The following is a 20,349-nucleotide window of genomic DNA, read 5'->3' as shown; positions in this document are numbered from 1 at the left end:
TGAGGAATAGCATTGCAGCCAGAGAGAACTGCTAGAGGAGAAGCCCTAAGGCAGAAACATGCTGGGCTTTTTCAAGAGTGGCCCACTGGCCAATGTGGCTGGAGCATACCTAGCAAGAGACAGAGAAAGGGAGGAAGGCAGTGAACTATTGGAAATGTGCTCAGGTGGGGCCTTAGACATAGATGTGAATCAGCCTGTGGCTTTTACTCTGGAGAAAGCGAGAAGAGCCACTAAAAGATTTAAGATGAGTGAAGGTCTGACTTAAGTTTTAAAAGAGTCACTCTGGCTACTGTGTTGACATCAAGCTAGACTCAAGCAAAGGTTCCGCTATTATTTTATCATTTGCCTTTAACACTAAAAATATTGTAAAATGAGTTCCTTTTCCTTTTGGTTCATCTCACTCCAGTGTTTGTGTGGGAAAAAAGAAAAAAGGTGTTTACTCTTCATGGTTGATGTAACCAGACCTGTTTTTACTGTGATTACATATATTTTGTTGAAAAGGAATGAAAGATACGGAGATTTTGGCCTTTTTTTAAAAGATTTTGTTTATTTATTTGACAGAGAGAGACACAGTGAGAGAGGGAACACAAGCAGGGGGAGTGGGAGAGGGAGAAGCAGGCTCCCCACTGAGCTGGGAGCCCGATGCGGGGCTCGATCCCAGGACCCTGGGATCATGACCTGAGCCGAAGGCAGACGCTTAATGACTGAGCCACCCAGGCATCCCAGATTTTGTCTTTTTATGCTTTCCTTGAAGGTTTATTGGATGTGAAGATAAAAACCCTGCACACTTTCTTTCCTTAGCATATTTTATTGTGAATAAAAAATTATGTAACATATTTATGTAGCATGAATTATATACTGTAACAAAATACTCCTTGATTGTGTACCATCTATCTACTGTATTACCTGTCAATAACTCCATAGGAAAGCCTAAAATCTAATGAGCTCTTTCTTATTAGAATCTCATCTTCATCCCTCTTTCCTCACTCTTGATTCTAGTAATTGATCTTATGGTTGCTATATGCTGAACACTCACCAAACAATCTCCTAAATCCAGATTCACATTCCCAATGCCCATCAAACATCTCCACCAGTGAGTTTTATAGAAACTACAAACATACTGTACTTAGAACTAAATTTAGCACCTTCCACTCACAAACTTCCTCTACCCTTATCCTTCATTGAGTTAAACTCCTTTCTCTCCCTCATCCCAATTCACTCGTTCACTGAAAACATCCTAGTAATGATTGTTAAGAGTTATTAGGCTGCTATCTCATATATATTTACATTTATATTTATGTGCATATATATATGCCCACGTATATAATGTTATACAATAAATATGTTATAATATTTATAGTTCTCTCTATAATCACTGTTATTACTTAGTTTAGGCCATCAATTTTCTTCAGGTAGACAAATTTAAGAACTTTCCCAAAGAGATCTAAGCTTGATTACAAGCTCTTCTTACTATTTTTAAAAACAAAACAAAGGAATCCTTGGCCTGGTACCCCATCTGTAAAACAGAGATAAAATATCAACCTTATAGAGATTTACTGAGAGCAACTTTCATTGTTCTTTGCATCTAGTAAGAGTCAATAATAATTGCTATAGAAGTATTTTATATATATATAATTTTTGTTATAGTAATATTTTTTACTAATCATCTTTTAAATCAAAGTAGATTTGAAACTACTGTTTTTGGATGATAGAAGTAGGAATATTTTATTTTTAACTTAATAAAATCAACTTGTACCAGTTTTTTAGTAAAAAGCAACAATCTTTTAAAAGCTCCAATTAAATCAATCAAAAGTGCTTGTTTCCACTTTTACTAAAATTATAAGTTCTCAGTCACAGGAGAAAGAACAGACCACTAGTAAAATATTTGCTTCTTGAAGTAATTATATTAAGCTTTCTCTTTTTAAAATTCACCACATTAATTTTTGTCATCTTATGAAAATATCACTATCAACATGTTCAAAGGTAAAATATTAAATAATGAGTAAATTATTAAATAATGATTTACTATCATTCAGGATTTTCTCTGGAATTGTACTGGGCATTAAAGCTGTTGTAAGGAATAGTGGCTTCTCAAGATGATTGTTGTAAATAAGTTAAGGACACATAGAATGCCCCAGAGAGGATTAGCACAGGGTCATGGCTAAAAGTTCAGATTCCTGGGGCGCCTGGGTGGCTCAGTCAGTTAAGCGTCTACCTTCAGCTCAGGTCATGAGCCCAGGGTCCTGGGATTGAGTCCCCCATCAGGCTCCCTGCTCCTCTGGGAGCCTGTTTCTCCCTTTCCCTTTACCCTTCCCTCTGCCCCCCTCTCCCTCCGCCTCCCCCTCCCTTTACCTTCCACTCCCCCTGCTTGTGCTCTCACTCTCTCTGTCAAATAAATAAATAAAATCTTTAAAAATAAATAATAAAAACAAAAATAAAAGTTCAGATTCCTGACTCTCTAGGTTCAAAATCACAGTTTTACCATTACCAGGAGAGTGACAAGTTAATCAATCCCTATTTATGCATATATAAAATGGAGATAATGTTACCTGATGACAGGGCTGTTGTGAATATTAAACAGTCAGTAAGTGTTAAATATTTGTCACACTTGGAAAAACACAGGGACACCTACATGTTAGACTGTGAATTCCTGCAGTAAAAAGAATATATTCAAATTGTTCACCTCAGTGTTCCCCAAAGTGTTTCATCACTCTCTTTAACAATACCTTAAACATGCCCAGTAATTAGTGTTCCATGAATTAAAATGTAAAAGTTGCTGTGTAAAAAGGATAAGATTTGGGGTCCAGAAAGACTGAACATTCCAGCAGTCTGGACAAGGACTACTTGTACCTTTCAACGAGTGGGGCTTTTGTTACATGTTCATTCTTATTGAATAATAACTTACAAAAATGATGGAAGTTTTAAATGGTGAAATATGTACAACATTCAGCATGGAGCCTGCTGCAGAGTACCAGTTAATATTGTTTTCCTTCCATCTTTCTTGTTGCCATTCACTCTCCAAGAAGTATTCCAGGAGGAACCATAGCTAACTTGCAAGAATAGAGTAAAAAGGATCCAAGCATTTCATAAATTAGCCTACCTTCAAGGGTCCCTTCCAACCCTGACATACTGTGAACCTATGATTCTAATTCCAGAAGTAAGTAGGTGGGAAAGAGTGGTCCACAGGTTCCCACACCAAAACCCGAGCCAGTGCTACAGTTTTTATGCAAACCTAAGCATGTCACAGATTTTGATAATCACTAATTCCTATCTTGCTGATTTCATCTTGTACTCTAATAGTGCTGATGGGAGAGAGATCGAGGATTCTGCTTCTTGCCCTCAGGGTAGTCATGGTTAGGGATTAAGGGCACTTTGTTGACCATATGTTACTATAGATATAAGCAACCTATAGAGGAAAAAATTTTTCTTTCCAGCTCTTTGAATGCTCTCCTTCCAGAGCAGTAGAGTTCCAGGATCTTGCAAGAAATTAACACTTGAGCAAGTCTTAGCAACTCTCTCCCAGCTCCTTGCACTTCTTTGGGCTTCTCTCTTGCTACTGATTTCATATTTCTAGGCCAGCTTTTCCTCACAGTCAGGATGTGAAGAGCCAAGATTGAGAATGAGCTTAAGAGAGATAGAAAGAAGTCCCTTTGAAAAAATTTGGTTTAACCTGAAAAACCTCTCTATCAAAGCAAAGAGGAGTTTCCCCATGGTTGAGCCTATCCTTTTAGGAAACTAAACTGCAGTTTAGATCAACGTCCCATCTAGTGATAAGAGTATTAAATGTTACTCTTGTCTTGCTTCATCTTTCTTACATATATTGTGACTTTGGGACTGCACACCAGTGTGTGTGTGGTTAGTCAAAGATAGGGACCTGATACTCAGGTCGTCTGTGTCCCTCCCTCTAGTTTCCAGTAGACTTTTACTGAGAAAAAGGAGTTCCAAGAATATGTAACAGTGTTCACTAATGACAATGCGTGGCTCTACTGAGAAGTGTGCCGTCCTGCTTCCTCAGTTCAGGAAACTGAAATCAGAAATACAAAAATGGAGGAAATGATAATCAAGTTTCAGAATTCTTTGGTTTAATTCTAGGGCTAGATTTGCATTTTCCTGAAACTGTTTGGATGCCAGCTCTGCAGTGAAATATCTGTCTAACACAAGGCTTTAGAGAACAGATGCAAAAAGAGATTAGACTTTGCCTTAAAACAACTTGCCATTTGCATTTGGGGATTGAAAAGGGGTAGGATTAACTTGTGGTATTGGCCCATATAATACCCATTTGGCTTCTCCTGAGATTTATTTCCATTTACTTTGCTCTGGTGCAATCCTTACCATTTGAATAAATGGTTAATCTTATTCTCTCTTAGGGTGAGTCCTGTTTGAAGGACACTGTAGTCCATCTGCCAACAATAATGCTTAAATAATGCAAAACTGGCTTTTATCATTACAAAGCACTCCAATGGACCGATTAATTTCAGAATGGTATTTTATGGATTCTCTTTATTCGATACTTATACAGATTCATTTTGATAACTCATGGTCCAGATTCTCACTGCAAATTTAGTGACATTATTTCAGATATCCAAATTCATATGTACAACAATGGAATACTAAACAAAATAGGCACTATAGTTGATCATTATTTTATAACCACAGTACTGAAAATTTCAACTAAGGAAAAGGAATAATTAAGGGGGGAACAAGTAACTATGCCCCACAAATATCATTTCTTGAAAATAAGCAAAAATGTAGAGTTTCTAGTTGTAATAAAATGACACTACAGCTAAATTAATAGATTATATTTTCATTAATTTGGCCTCCCTGCTCTGTACCAGCAAGCCAACCTTGAAACTGTTACTTAATACCACCGATCCTCATTTTCCTCACCCGTAAAACGAGGAATTGACTCGAATGATCCACGAGGTCCTTTTCAGATCTGTAAGTGTGATTCTGAATGTACATGTTCTGCTATATTATAGTTAGATACAAAGTCTAAAGAGTTACTGTAGACAGTTATAATTAATATTTCTGTTGTATAACTACTCCAAAGTTTTTTTTCTTTAATGTTTACTTTTCTAACATCTGCAATTACTGTCAACATCAATAATGAATCATCATTATTATCATCCTCACACTGATATTCTCTTATGGTGAAAAGTAAAAGCATGGCCATAATGAAATATCTCCAGCTCCTGCCAATTTGCTCACTGGTCCTACCTACTCACTCCTGGGTCATTGCCTATGCTGTTCTATCTTCGTGGGGCACTCCCGCTCAGGATCCTCCTGACCAAGACCCCACTTTTTCTGGCTAGCTTTAACTCATGTTCCACAACTCATTCAAGTCAGCTCCCATAGCAGCCTGAACTTAGCCCTCTTTTTGTACAACACATTGTAAATGCCTATTTAGGTCTCTGTCCCTTATTATACTGTCAATTTCATGAGGGTGAAGACCAACTTCTTTTTTGTCCTTATACCTGCCAATGCTCAGTGCAGTGCGTGAAGCAAGATCCTAGTAAGTCCTGCTAGATGCCTGGCAGAGAAAGATGAACAGAAGGGAGTGGGTGCATATCATGGTACAGGGAGGTAAAAAGAGAACAGAAGGGCAAGGCCAGTTAAAGCACTCGAAGATTGGATGCTCAGATATATTCTGGGTTATTGATCAGCTCTGGGAAATAGGTCATATACAACCACATCCTGCAGTTATCATTCCCTGGGAAGTAGTGGAGGATTAGGAGTGGGGAGGGACTCAGAGAACATTTCTAACTCCTGTGCAGCTTTAAAGAAAACTAAAGCAAAAGTAATTAGAAGCTGTCTTTTCCCAAAACTACCCAAACATTTAGATCTCAAATTTCAGAAAAGTGAGGAAGGGAGGGGGAGAACTGTTTATTTGGGTGCAGTTTTCTAGCCTCTGAAAAACATTTCAGAAGTGAGGGCTTTTTAAAATGGAGACAAACCATTTTTTCATAATCTCACTGATATGTTAATAGATGTGAAAGAATAGAGTACAGAATCAAGTACAAAGCAGCAATGGAAATGGAATTTTCCTGCAACTGAAAAGCAAGTTTAAATTAAGGCAAATACCCTAGAGTAATGTGTGAACGGGTGTGAGTGCATGACATACAAAGTGTGACTGTTCTTATTTCATTAGGGGGAAGAGGTTGGCAGCAGGTTGTCTAAAGGGGGTGAATGGGTGTGCCACAAATGAGTCAACAGAGGAATAAAATGGACAAACTGCAACTTCTTTGCAGTTTTAACAAGGGCCTGTTGGTTTATCTAAATATTCATCTGTGCAAAAACAAATAAAAGCTGTGAGCAGAAATACCATGCCCCCTCTCCCCGCTGAGCATGCAAGCCTATTAACGTGAATAAGAGAGGGCAGGAAGTGTGATGAGGCTGCCAGAAGAAGACTTCCGCCTTGCAAGTAGCCACCTGCCTGTACTGAACAGCTACTCATGCTTACTGACATGCTTACAGATAACTGAAGGAGTCTGATTTCGTTTGATTTTAATCTTGTCTGCCTCGGGCTATTTGAGGCAGAAATATTAACAATCTGGCCTGCTAAAGGCTGAAAATAGTGATTTGTTTCATAAGAAGGAACTGCAATCAACAAAAATCTATTATTTTCAGGTGTGAGATATAGCTTCTTAGATTTCTCAAGTATTCTCCTGAGGAATTTGACAGAAAAAGCATTGTCATCTGGTCAGTTAACTGAATTAATTGAAAAGCAACATGGTGAATTTTAAATGAATGTGGATAGTATGTAAATATAATGATATAAATGTAAAATTGCATAGCATTTTCATAATTGTATAACATTTCCTCAGATATAGTAACAGTGAGCATGAGTTTATGGGGAAGGATATTCTGCTAGCATGCAAAATGGACTACCCTTAGGAAGAATAATGTGGTCAGATAGTTCATGTTGAAAAATGAAACTTAAATAATATCTTAAAGGTTAAATCTTCACAGGCTCACTAAAAAATTCTAAGATAAATCTAGGCCCCCCCCCAGATCTTATTCCAAATATTTTACCAGCAAGTGTCTCAGCCTACCACTGGGTGTTTCATAAACTCTGTGTATTCAGAGTTGATGCTCAGGGCAGTTATCGTTTTCCTCAACTTTTTTCTGAAACTGATGCCCAGTTTTCTGACAGAAAAGATAGGGAGACAAAAAAAATCTAGCAGCAATTCTTCAAAATCTAGCCCGTAATGGACTCCATGTGCTAAATAAAACTGAGGTACAGTGGAAGTGGTTTCCTTGGTGACAACAGCTACAAAAGTAATTTTCAAACTTGGAAAGCTCTTTGTGCATTTTTTACTGTAGATATTCAAGTGGTGCAAGTAACAAAATCAAGAGTAAATGATGAGAGAAATAAGGGATGATTCAGCCCCTAAATGTGGACAGTCTGGTGAAACCAGAGCAAACTGGGAGTAGAATAACAGGTTATGTGTTATAAAAAGCTAAATGGAAAAGAAATGAATTATTTAGTTTGGTTCAAGGGAATAAAGGTAGATATGAAATTCAGAAAAGAAAATTTCATCTGTCAGGAGAAATATCCCAAAGAGAAAAAGAAATGAGTTAGTAGTTTGGTTACATATTCCAGAATAGCCTCTGAAAAGACGTCAGGCAAAACTCTGTCCTCCAGGATATTGAGACAAGTGAATCACTACAAAACATTAAAGGCAATATTAGAGCAAGCCATACTATTCCCAAAGGAGTGTGAAGATTTACTCTCTTCTAGATTATAACTGGTATGACTATTTGGCTCACATGATCTGTGATTTTTTTTTTTTTTTACAGAAAAGACAAAAAAATGTAACTGTAACCTAATCCATAGGATCTCTCTAAAGAGAAAACAAATAATAATGAGCTGGTTTTCATTTTTGAAAACAAAATGAGCAGGCTTCTAAAAACTCTTCAAACAGGGCATATTTTTGGAGCTTGTGAAAGTGCTGAAGACTCGAACTACTGTCCCAGGAGTGTTTTCTGTTAGAGCCTATGGAGCTCTAGCACCCTATTAGAAAACATAGGCAGGTGTGCTTTAAGGCTGACAATTGCAAGTTAAGCATTTCAGCAAATCTTCAGTATCTCTGAGAACATGTTAAGAGTCACAGCAACACTTGCTCCATTGAGAGGGTCTCCATTTACACCAATGCCTGGCTCATCAGTAAGCCCAGGGGGTTCCAAGGCAGGGTCTCTATATACTCTCAGGGGAGGAGGACGCGTCTGTTCTTATGCACCTTTAGTTCAATTGTCTCTCACTTTCCACTAAATATAGAAATACAATTTCTGATAACAGAGGAACCTTCAACTATTGATGAAATTACAGTAATAGCTTACGCCTGTCAAGTGCTTCCAGTGCATTATCGTCAATCTTCTCAACGATGCTATTTGCCCAGTTTTACCAATCCGGAAACTGACGGCAGCTCAAGAAATTTTGTTTCTCTCTCTCTCTCTCTCTCTCTCTCTCTGTCTCTCTAAATGGTGGGGTTTGTTTGCCTCAATAGTAAATGCCTAAACCAGGATTCAAACTCAGCTAGGCATACCTCCAGTGCTCTATTTTACTTGGCTACGGTTTCTGAAGTTATTCCCAGGTATTCAAGGTCTTACACAACTTAAGGAAAATTTTTACTCTTTTTATGTTTGTTTGTTTGTTTGTTTAAAGATTAATTTATTTATTTGGAAAGAGGGAGAGAGAGTGTGAGCGGGGGGAGGTGCAGAGAGGGAGAGAGATAGAGAGAGAAACAGACTCTCCGCTGAGCACAGAGTCTTAGGGCGCTGGATCCCAAGACCCCGAGATCATGACCTCAGCCGAAATCAAGAGTCGGATGCTTAACCCACTGATCCACTCAGGTACCCCATTACTTTTTTTTTCTTATCACTCTCTATCATATGCCCTACGTACAAGATGAAATGAACCTCTTACTGTTCTACATATATTTTCTGTACTTTCCTATATTTATCTTTGCACATACTAACCATCCCCAATCCGTTTACCTATGTCAAATCTTAACTGGTTTTTAAAATCTCATTCAAGTACTTCTAATCCATATTGTCATCCCTAATTTCTTATCAAGAAACATCCTTAAAAAAAAAGAAACATATTTTCCTTTGCTGTCCTTTCACAGCAAAATATTTCTTCTCATTTAAATAACATTTGTCACTCTTAATCTGGTTTAAGCTATCCATAGCTCTCATCTCTGTTATTTGTGCCTATTCTGCGTTGGTCTCCGTGTCTGATTTAATTTACTTTCCTATCGAGTATCTTATACATAAGCACTGATGAAAATATTTTTGTTGAATGGTTTAATCAATCAATAAACCCCAAATGATCCATTCAGAAGGCATTCTCAGATTCTCCTCCTCCTCATCAGCATCACTGCAGAGGTGGCATGTATTATATGAATTCCTTGAGTAGTATATGAAAAATACACTTTGTTGATGGTTATATATGGTTTTAGGGAACATTTATGAAGAATTCCAAAGTATTGGGGCACCTGGGTGGCTCAGTTGTTAAGCATCTGCCTTCAGCTCAAGTCATGATCCCAGGGTCCTGGGATCGAGCCCCACATCGGGCTCCCTGCTCGGCGGGAAGCCTGCTTCTCCCTCTCCCACTCCCCCTGCCTGTGTTCCTTCTCTCGCTGTGTCTCTCTCTGTCAAATAAATAAATAAAATCTTAAAAAAAAAAGAATTTCAAAGTATTAATTTTTTTCACCCCCATTTTTCACACATTCCTTTCCTTTGAAATAGCATAGCATCTTAAGATGGTCAAGAAGTTGGAAACTGTCAGAAACAGTGACATCTTGTGGTACAGTGAAGGGGTTGTTCTGGAAGGCAGATGGAAAGATGGCAGAAGACCCTCTCATCTTGAAATTCCCTTAGCTGAAAGTTAAGTAAACATGAAAGGAATTAAAGTAATAATATGTTAATTTTATAATAATAGATAATATTTACTGACTTCACGCTCTATGCTAGACAGCATTTTAATAACTTTGCACGTCTCGATGCATTAATTTTCACAAAAAGCTCTAAGTTATTTACTATTGTTTTTACAATTTGCAGATGAGAAAACTGAGATATACCCAAAGTCAGTGAGTAATTGGAGGAGTGGTGATTTGTGTCCAGGCAGTCTGACTCCCAAGTCGCTGTTTTATTCTACATTTGCTGTAACTTTAAGTAAAGACACAAACATTGTAATATTGGCTCAGCATTAAATCACTAGTTGTATAAAACCAGGATTCAAAAGTATACATTGCTCTGGTTATTCTGGAATGATCTAGATTCCCATCCAGAATGTTATTCACTGATCTTTAGTTGTAAGCACTCTAGAATACTTAGAATTAGACAATTTTGCTACATTCAGGATCTAGGAAGATAGTATTTGTTGACTCAGCTAAAATGAAACCATTCTTCTGGATTATTGTTTAATAGGTTTCTTTGATGGTATTATTTGGTATTTCTCCCTGGGTAATCCTCAGAAAATAATATCATGGTAGAGCCGAAAAGGGCTTAAGAAAATACATTATATATATATAATGTATGTATTTCATTCAGCCTCTTTATTCCTCAGATTAGGCAACTGAGAAACAGAGCAACTTGCAACAATATATAATTTTAATTAGGATGCACCCCCTGGGGGTGCATTATTAGATAATACATTTAAATTTTAAATGGGATTTTATTTTCCATTTTTATTCTTTTGACAAATATTCCCTAAAAACTTACTATATGCTGGATGTTGCACTAGTTTCTAGAGATGCAATAATAAACAAAATATAATCTCTGCGCTAAAGAGTGCTTACAGGCTAATGGGAGAGACAGACAAGTATCTTAGTAATCACAATACAATGTGATGAGAGCTGCAACAGGCACTCTAGATGCATATAGCAGAACATCATTCAGACTTTGAGTGAAGTAGGAAAGGCTTGCTAGAGAAAATAACATCTGAGTTAAAACCTGAAGAATGAGAAGGAATCCACCAAATGAAGGGTAGAAGAGGGAAAGGATATGGCTTTCCAGGGAGAGAAAAAAGAATGTACAAAGCTCTGAGCTAAACTGAGAATGAGACATCTTGAGGGAACATAGGTAGTTTAGTGGGGTTAGACTGTAGTGATCAAGCAGAAAGTGGTGGGAGATGGATCTGGGGTCAAACTGTGATAAACTCACTGTGACAATGGATTAAAAGCCTCTTTACTGGAGAAAAGGAGACCAATTAGGAGACTATGAAATCCTGAAATGTCATCGACACAGAGGTTGAAGCAAAGTAGACAGATTCCAGAAATATTTAGAAGACAGAACTGACAGTCCAATTATTGACTAATTATGGAGAGGAGTCATTGATGATACCCAGTTTTTGGTGGGTATGGCAGGCATTGCCATTCACTGAGCTGGGGAAAACAGAAGTAGTGATTACACTCAAGGTTCTGAAGATTGGTAGGATTACGGCCTAGAGAAAGTCGAGAAGAACCAATAAGTAGATGTAGTTGAAATGGTGGGAAGAGAAGATATTGCTTATGGCCTGTCATTCAGGAAGAGCCCCAAAGAATACTAATTTTTCAAGGATTGGTAAAAAGAGAGGAGCTATAAGGGAGACAGAGAGAGTATCCAAAGGAGGATGAAAATCCTCCTTAAGCTTGTGCCAGAAGTCAAGAATGATAGCATTTCTAAAAGAAGGGAAAAGACAATAACAATGGGGCACCCAGGTGGCTCAGTCGGTTGAGAGTCCACCTCCTGGTTTCAGCTCAGATCATGATCTCAAGGTCGTGGGATCGATCCATGCCTCGGGCTTTGTGCTGGGCATGAAGCCTGCTTAAGACTGTCTCTCCCTCTCCCTCTGCCTGTACCTCACCCCCACTCGCATGTGCACGCTCACATATTCTCTCTCTCTCTCAAAATAATAATAACAAAAAAGACAACAACAACATAATAATAATAGCGAATGTCAGGCGAAAACTAACTGCATACTTGCAGTTCATACTAGCTCTATGAAATCAGTTCTATTATTATCTCCATGACACAGATGAGGATAATAATGGCACTTAATCATAAAATTGTGAGTTTATATTGCAAATGCTTCAATTCCTCTAAGAATAGTTCCAGTAGAACGATTAGGGATAGAAGACAAGTTGCAGCAGATTGAGAAGTGTAAGGGAGATGAGCAGTCAGTTAAAGCAGGAGATGAGAGATACATTCAGTGAAGTTTAGGATATGGGAACAGTGATTTACCATGAAAGGGGAATTCAGGAAGGGATAGTGAAGCTTAATCAACTTTACTAATACTAGTCACATCTACTCTCCTATACAACTTAACTTTCTATACCTAATGCTATTCCTCTTATATCCTTAGCTTGAGACTGTCTTAACACTTTGACATTCAACAGACTAGTTGACTGGACCAATTCTCAATTCTCAAAAAATAAAGTTAATTTTGGTTGGCCTAAGGAGGAAAGAAAAGATGTTGTTTCAGTTAAAGTGCCAGAGTGAAAAACCTTGAGGGTCCAAAGTACACCTAAATGTATTCCAGGGCAGACAAGCTAAAAAGAGAATAGTATCAGTCATTCAGAGCTCTTGTGATTGACCTTGTCCTCTACCAAATAAATATAATTCCAGGTTCTGTGAAAATTAAATTAAAAATAAGAAATAGAGAAAATGCAAAGTGGGTAATAAATTACTCATTGGGCTTGCCTTTTTCAATTCTTACTGGAACAGTATCCTAATTAAACAATAAACTAATTAGGTCTTTTGCTATTTTCATTTTATCCTAGCAACATAGGCCAATTCTTATTTTCATAACAACAAAAACAAACATTTATGTAGTAATTTCTAACTTATAAAGTTCTGACATACATTAGTTTGTTTAAAATAATTGTATGAGTTATAAATATATGAAGAAAGAAGATAAAGTTCAGAGACGGCTAAATCAAACATCTTCCGACCCCAAACCTCTTTTCCATTTGTTATTAATTGCAAAAGAATAGCTGATTAAAATGAGGTGTTCTTTTTCAGGGAGAATGTGTCTTTTCACTGCCATATGTATTTGCCAACCAGGATCAGGTTTAAATGAATATAAGGTTAAAAGTGGCACAGAAGTATAGATAATGTCTTTGAATATTAGGGCTTTAAAGCCATGGAAATGAATCATAGAAAACAGTGCAAAAAAAAAAAAGTGGGAGGATAAAAATAATATCCAAAATAGCAGAACCTTATTCCATGGAAATGGAGACTGAGTGAGTCTATTTTTAAACGATGAGCCTCCTACTTAGGAGCCTTAGGAACTTCATAATCAGTGTGAAAGTCTGGAGATTTAGTGCATGGTGAATTCATCAAAATTTTTTACAAAAATGAATGCCCATATCGGTAAATTACATCTATGAATTAATCAATATGATATTAATAACTAAGATAAAGAAGTCAACAAGTTAGTTGCATACTTAATATGCATTATAACCCCTGTTTTGAATTAGTACCTCATTTGATCCCTATGACATGCATGGGGTGAAGATTGTTAGTTCCCTTCTGCAGATACGGCAACTGAGGCTCCTAGCGATGTCCTCTAGCAATTGTTGTCATTGCACGAGTAAGATTTTTAAAACACTTCTCACTACTCATTCTACCACCCAACACTGCCTCCAAACGTATAAGATGAAATGAAAAATTCAACATGCATATGGGGAACATTAATAAACTTCAAAACACCAGGCAAAGTACGTTAATGGGTAAAGGATTTGGTGATGTACACTGAAAACTCAGCTGCTTCTTCTTTACTGGGAAACCACTGTCAGCAGCACACTCTGAGTCAATTACAGGCTTGCTGATTTGTATCATGGACATTTATTACGGTTAATAGGTTGACAAAAAAATATTTAAGATGATTGACAAAAAAATCACATTATCAGTACTATATATGCAATACTTTAATCTAGAAAAAAAAACACCAAAATGAAAATGCTATCACAATGTGAACCAGAGATACTGATACACAACTGAAGCAATATATATAGATACACGAAATAAAGCAAACTAAAAATAAATGCTAGGATTTCCAACAGAAGAAGAGAGGGAGACCAAGAACAAGCACAGCTCATATGTGTAGCCTGCATAACTTGGGCATTTATGCACGCCCCTGAGTGAGTGAAGGGGTGAGGTATAAAATCTTAATCATCATATAATCCAGGAGAGATGCAGCAGGAATCCCTGGTTCTCTCACTAGGGAGAGGACCAGCCAGGTGTGCATCTGTGCTAGCAGTTTCATAGCTGCCTCTTCTCTTCTTGATAGGGTGAGATCAGAGAAAAAGAAAGCCCACCATTGCAGAAAGAAGTGACAGCAACTTTGCTGCGATTAAAGTAGGACACCTGTTTTACCCTGCACTAGGACTGAACCTGAGTCTGTGTTGGTCATGTGAGCTCAAGCCCTCCCAGCAAGCATGTGTATAGATATGTCCTGGGTGACTACATGTGGTATATTCTGTGGAGTTCCATGGGGTTCCAGATATCTTGCATCTGGGCCTCTCTACATGTTGTTTCTTTTACCTGGAACAAACTTTCATCTTCCTTCTTTCCCTCTCCTCATACCCAGTGGCTTCACCTGGTCAATTTACCACTTAGATCTCAGTTTACATATCATCGATCACCCAAGGCTGGGTTAGATCATCCACTTTCTGAGCCCACACTGCTCTGTAATTGTAGCATGCATCACACTATATCACTGTATTTTGATGTCTATTGCATTCATTCTCTGAGAAAATATTATTTGAGCACCTGTGACATAAAAGAGATTGTTTTACTAGATAGGGAGGATATCGTGATGAGCAAAGGGGAAACATGGTGAGGACCAGAAAATAATCCACATATATACAATTGAAGAATGTGTAAAATGCTATTAATGAAATGTATAGGGCATAATGAACCATTAGGAGTGGTTTCCCTTGGTGCTAAGATTTGATGGATGAAAGGGAGCTTTCTAGATACAAGAACACAAGAGGTGTAAAGAAAGGTTCACGGGTCTAGATGTAAGAATATTAGTGGTATGTAGAGATCATGCAAAGAGAAAGAGAAGCACCTGAACAGGCTCTGAGATAGGACAGAATATAGCATCGGGAACCTGAAAGAACCCATACATTTCTGCATGCCTATTTTGTTCACTTTTTACTCTCAGTAAAATGATGTTTAGCAGATATTTAACACATAGTTATTTAATGAACACATGAATAAATGAATGAGCCAGAAAGTGTGCCTGAAAAAAGAAGCAGCCTTTATAGCCAAAGTTTCCTATGACTGCTAAAAAATGAGAGATTATTTTATTGGTCCTATTGCCATTGCATAGTAAAAATGTCCAGCAACTGAAGATGTCTCTACATGTGACACCTCTATGATCATACTGTCACTTTATATTGTAGATCTCTATTTATGTTGTTTCATCTTCCAGATTCTATGTTCTTTGAGAGCTTATATCTTTTATTACTTATCTTTGTATTTCCACTAACTAGTACATAGAACACAGAGGGATCAAGCATTACTGAGTTGAATAATATACCCCTAGATGGCAGATATCACTCCTCTTTTGATTATCTATAGCATTTAGAACAGTGCCTTCTGTTTAGTAGGAAATCAATAACACCTGATGAATTAAATTGAAGCTCTAGATTTTACTATATTTACAAATTTCCTACTTCTTTCCTCTCTTCACACTGTGGAACCAAAACTCAGGTTAAAGCGCCAACGATTCTACCCTTTCAACATTACCTCTCTAAGGACCATGTTCTCCACTGATTTGTAGTACGAGCTTTTACAGACTGATAACTGATCTAAAACTTCTGTTCCCAAGAAGGTCTTGGGGCCTCTCCTACTGATAGCTGTGTTCTTAGAGATTTATATGAAGTCAAAGATCATTTTCTCACTGTAAAGGCTGATCATTTAAGAACGATCTCACCATAGTATGCTAACCTTGAAGGTATTACATGTAATGTGCCTCTCTCATACACAAACATGCACACACACAGAATTTTTCTTCAAGTTACCACATACATCTCTTTCACCCACAGTATGTTATTATATATTATTATAATTATATGTTTTATATTGTTATATATTATTATATATATCATATACATAATATTCCATTATAATATGACATCCCGGTGTCCCAACAGATCGTTATAATATATGGCAAAATAAATGATTAAGTAATGGAAACATAATAATGTATGTGAAATCAGATACATCTAAGAGCCAAAGCTCTATGTGTTCTGCACCAAGGTTAAAACACTCTCAGTATTTTGTCAATACAGAAACTAAAAGAAATTCTTAGTGCTTCTTAGTTTAAAAAGACAAAAACTGACCATAAGAATAAGAAAGAGGAATTTATTGACAGGACAACTTTCTAAAATCATTTACATGGCTAGAGAATCAGGCTTAAAAAAATATGTGGCAAATGAAGGCTGGGCAGCAAGAGTGGGGAACAATAGCCAACTTTTTACCACAGGAACAGTCTGGGGAGAGCACTGTTGTCCCATAGGCGGTCACTAGAATCTATGGCCTGTACTGGGCTACATCTGCAAATAAGCCTCTTGCAGCAAGACACCAACACAAATACAAGCCAAGAAGCCAAACAAGCAAATTTTATAAAACAAAACAAAATGAAAATAAAGGTGTACTCTACCTATAATTACAAAACCATATTGGTTCCCATCACATCCCCTCTAAAATTTCAACTGAAGTTTGTTCCAGTGCTAACCCAAGGCTGGGAAGAATAAGAAAATAGAGAGAGACAGACCAGAATAATTAAATTCAGTAAGTAATTACTGTGCTTAGCACAGAATACTGGCATACAGAAATATTTAATTCATACTCATGGACCTTACATCAAAATAAAATATCACAGTATACAAAAAGTAAATTTAAACTCAAAAAGTTGAGAAAATGGGGTGAAGTAGATTTCAACTTGTTTTTATTTTTATTTATTTATTTATTTATTTATTTATTTATATTTTTTAAAGATTTTATTTATTTATTTGACAGAGACAGAGACAGCGAGAGCAGGAACACAAGCAGGGGGAGTGGGAGAGGGAGAAGCAGGCTTCCCGCGGAGCAGGGAGCCCGATGTGGGACTTGATCCCAGGACCCCGGGACTATGAGCTGAGCGAAGGCAGAGGCTTAATGACTGAGCCACCCAGGCGCCCTCAACTTGTTTTTATAAGCACTCTAAAAATGTTAGTTTTACTTGAAATCTTGGTGTATTTTAACATGGATAATGCTTTGTCATATGAAATACTTCACCTCAATTGTTCTCAGGCAAGAGCCTGATTTTGTTAAGTGTCTGTCCCCTTTGTATTTGTTTAAAGTACTTCATATTTTACCACCTGTATTAGACTGGGTAGGTTAAGTTATGTTGCAGTTACAAACAACTCCTAATCTCAGTGCTATTATACAATGAAATTTTAGTTTTTCATACACACGTACATCTACAGGTCTGGGAAACTCCCAAGGCAGCTGTGCCACCTTGTTTCAGATTCCTGGGCTACATCAGACTCAAGGTACCTGCAAATCATAGTAGGCTTCTATGGACACCAGAACAGGGGAGAGGCTCAGGGACCAGAGCACTAGCCATTAAATTCTCCTGCCTGGAAGTGACACATATCACCCCCGTTCACATTTCACTGGCCAAAGCAAGTCATCCTGCCTCGCATAAATTTAAGAGGGTTGGGAAAGTGAAGTCTTCTATAGCCAGGAAACAGAAGGGAGATAAACATTGGTGAATGCCTACCAAACCATCAAATATTGAGGAGTCAATGTACTAGATTTCTAAAAAAAAAATGTGCAAAATGCAGATTTAAAAAACGGGATGTCAATAAACTTGCCTACACTGAAAATACTTAGTTTATTTTATAAAAAATTATTGATAGTGCTTGATCATATACATTTAAAAAACTTTTAATGAATTTTTAGGAATAGTTTCTGCTCATTCACAATTATATTTCCATGAAAATTGTACTGAGTTCTTCTACTTTAATCAGAGATCCTTTTCCTTCCTACATGTTATTTTGTGCTGTTGCTTCTATAGTAAATATCCACAGAACTCTTCCCACACACATTAAATTCTATAAACACCAAACTAATCAAAACTAAAACAATACATGATATTATATACTGACTTTAAGCCATCTACTTAATTTATTTAACTTGTTGGAGGCTTAGGAGTGTTCCAAATCCATTGTTTTTACTGTGTTCAACACACTAAATGTTTTTGGTCCAATAGTCTGACACATTTTAGTAAGTACTTAGTACTTAATGTTTTTCAATAAGTATTTAATTTTGCACTAGAAATCTTAGGATATGAAAGTTGCACTATTGTGCAATAAAGATGCAAGTCAAAAAGCTGACTCTCTGCAATTCCAGGAGTAGCGACACCTTCACTCAAAGAGAAATCGAGTAAATATGCCTGTGTGTGTGGCCGAAAAGACAATCACTTAAATACATGGAGAGTTAATAAAAAGAAGAAATGAAAAATAACCTCAAAACTGTTGTTACAAAGGGAATGACTCAGTTTTAATGCCTGCTCTACAGAATTTTTTATTTTTTAATGTGGGGAAATATACAATATAAAATTAAATTGTCAAGGAACTTTCTTTTCAAGTTAAGAATGTAGACATACATCTAAAAACAGCTCACTACCAAGTATCTAAAATTGGTATAGAAAATATTTAAAACCTATTTTAGCACATATATGAACTATATATGTGAAAGAAAATGAGGAAAATTCTTTCAAAGGTTAAAAATGAAGCAGCCTCATGAATCTAGAGAGGAACTCAAAGAGGCCCTACAGTCAGCAGTTCCATGGAGTATCTACCAATCTTCAGCAACATGGAGCTGTAATTTCAAAAACCACATAGGAGTTAAAATACAGGACATTCAGATAGCTGTTGTACTGGAGACCCAGCCATAAATCTAGGAGCCATAATGTGCTACATCCTCCATGAAATGATGAACTAGAAACAAACTGCTTCACAAAACAACTCAGCAAGAAAACTTATCCAGAGTAATTTTGCCTCTGGGGGTGTGAGGTGGAGAGATGGGGTTGGAATAGTTAAAATATTCTCTGAAAATTTATAAGTAGAAATCAGTCATTATGTAGTGATTGCAGGTCTGAAATTACAATAACTGCATGATGTAAAAAACACCAAGGAAAGAAATCAAGGTGGCCCAATTATAGAAGGCATTCTGTGTGGTTGGCAGAAATTAAAGCAAGTCATCTCTGCAGGAATACACCCTCAATCTAAGCCTCACAGTTCCTCATAAATAAAGTTTCAATAAACATAGGGTTGCAATGAGAATTTAAAAAAAAAGAATCACAAGATGATAAAAATACATGAGCAAGGACAAACAGAATAAATAAATAAATTTGGTGCATAAATATTTCAGATTTTCAGGATTAAATATAGAAAACAAAATAAGCATGTTTATGATGTCTAAAAAATAATAGAGGCAGTAAAAAAATATAGGCACTGAGCAGGAAGGTTTGGAAAAAGACCAAATAAAAATTCTAGAAAAAAAACACATAAAATGTAAAATTTATCTGATGGGGAGAGCTTCAGTCTTCTGATTTCTGGGCCATCATGTAAGAAGCTTAGAACTCACATTCCATCCTAACAACAAGTAAAAAGTTAAATATATTGAAAAACCAATAACTCTTCTAGATCCATCAGAAAAGTGATGTCTCAAGGCAAATTACTACACCCAAAATTAGACAGATTGACAGGCAAATACCCCAAGCAGAAACTCCCACAGGAACCTTGAATTATAACTGATGAATTGCTGGAGTCTCGATCTAGACAAATCTAAGAGATAAAAACTCCAGGGGGACCCAGACATCGGGATTCCTGACTACTTTTGTGTTTTGTCTCCAGAGACCCCAACCAGATTCTCTTAGTGAATATTAGAGAAAAATCTCCTCTTGATTCTGGCAGGGAGAGCGGAACAGGAACTATTTTGTAATACATCAGAGCATTCTGTTTTTCTAAACAAGGACTGCCCTCAAGAAAAATAATCTTATCAGTGCCTATTTTACTGGGATTTTATGAAGACCTAACTGACCTGGGGAAAAGGAAATATCCAACTCCAGCCCAATCTAGCCATCCTGAACCACCAAAGGGGAAGAAGAACTGCGATACACTTGTGAGGTTCATAATTCAGAGGCACAGACTTACTAAAAAACTGAAATCTAATCATAGACTATAGAATGTCTCCCTTCCACCCACAACTTACCACCACATTGCTAAAGGGCTATTTATCACAGTTTCTTTTAGCCAGTACCTCATGTCTAGCTTTCAGGTAAAAAAAAATTACAAGGCATAC

Source organism: Callorhinus ursinus, unplaced genomic scaffold (assembly GCF_003265705.2).
Source record: "Callorhinus ursinus isolate GAN/ISIS: 27379988/994484 unplaced genomic scaffold, GSC_fseal_2.0 scaffold4, whole genome shotgun sequence".
Classification (NCBI taxonomy): Eukaryota; Metazoa; Chordata; class Mammalia; order Carnivora; family Otariidae; genus Callorhinus; species Callorhinus ursinus.
The sequence above is the reverse complement of the archived record's forward strand: the minus strand, read 5'-3'. Positions refer to the sequence as shown.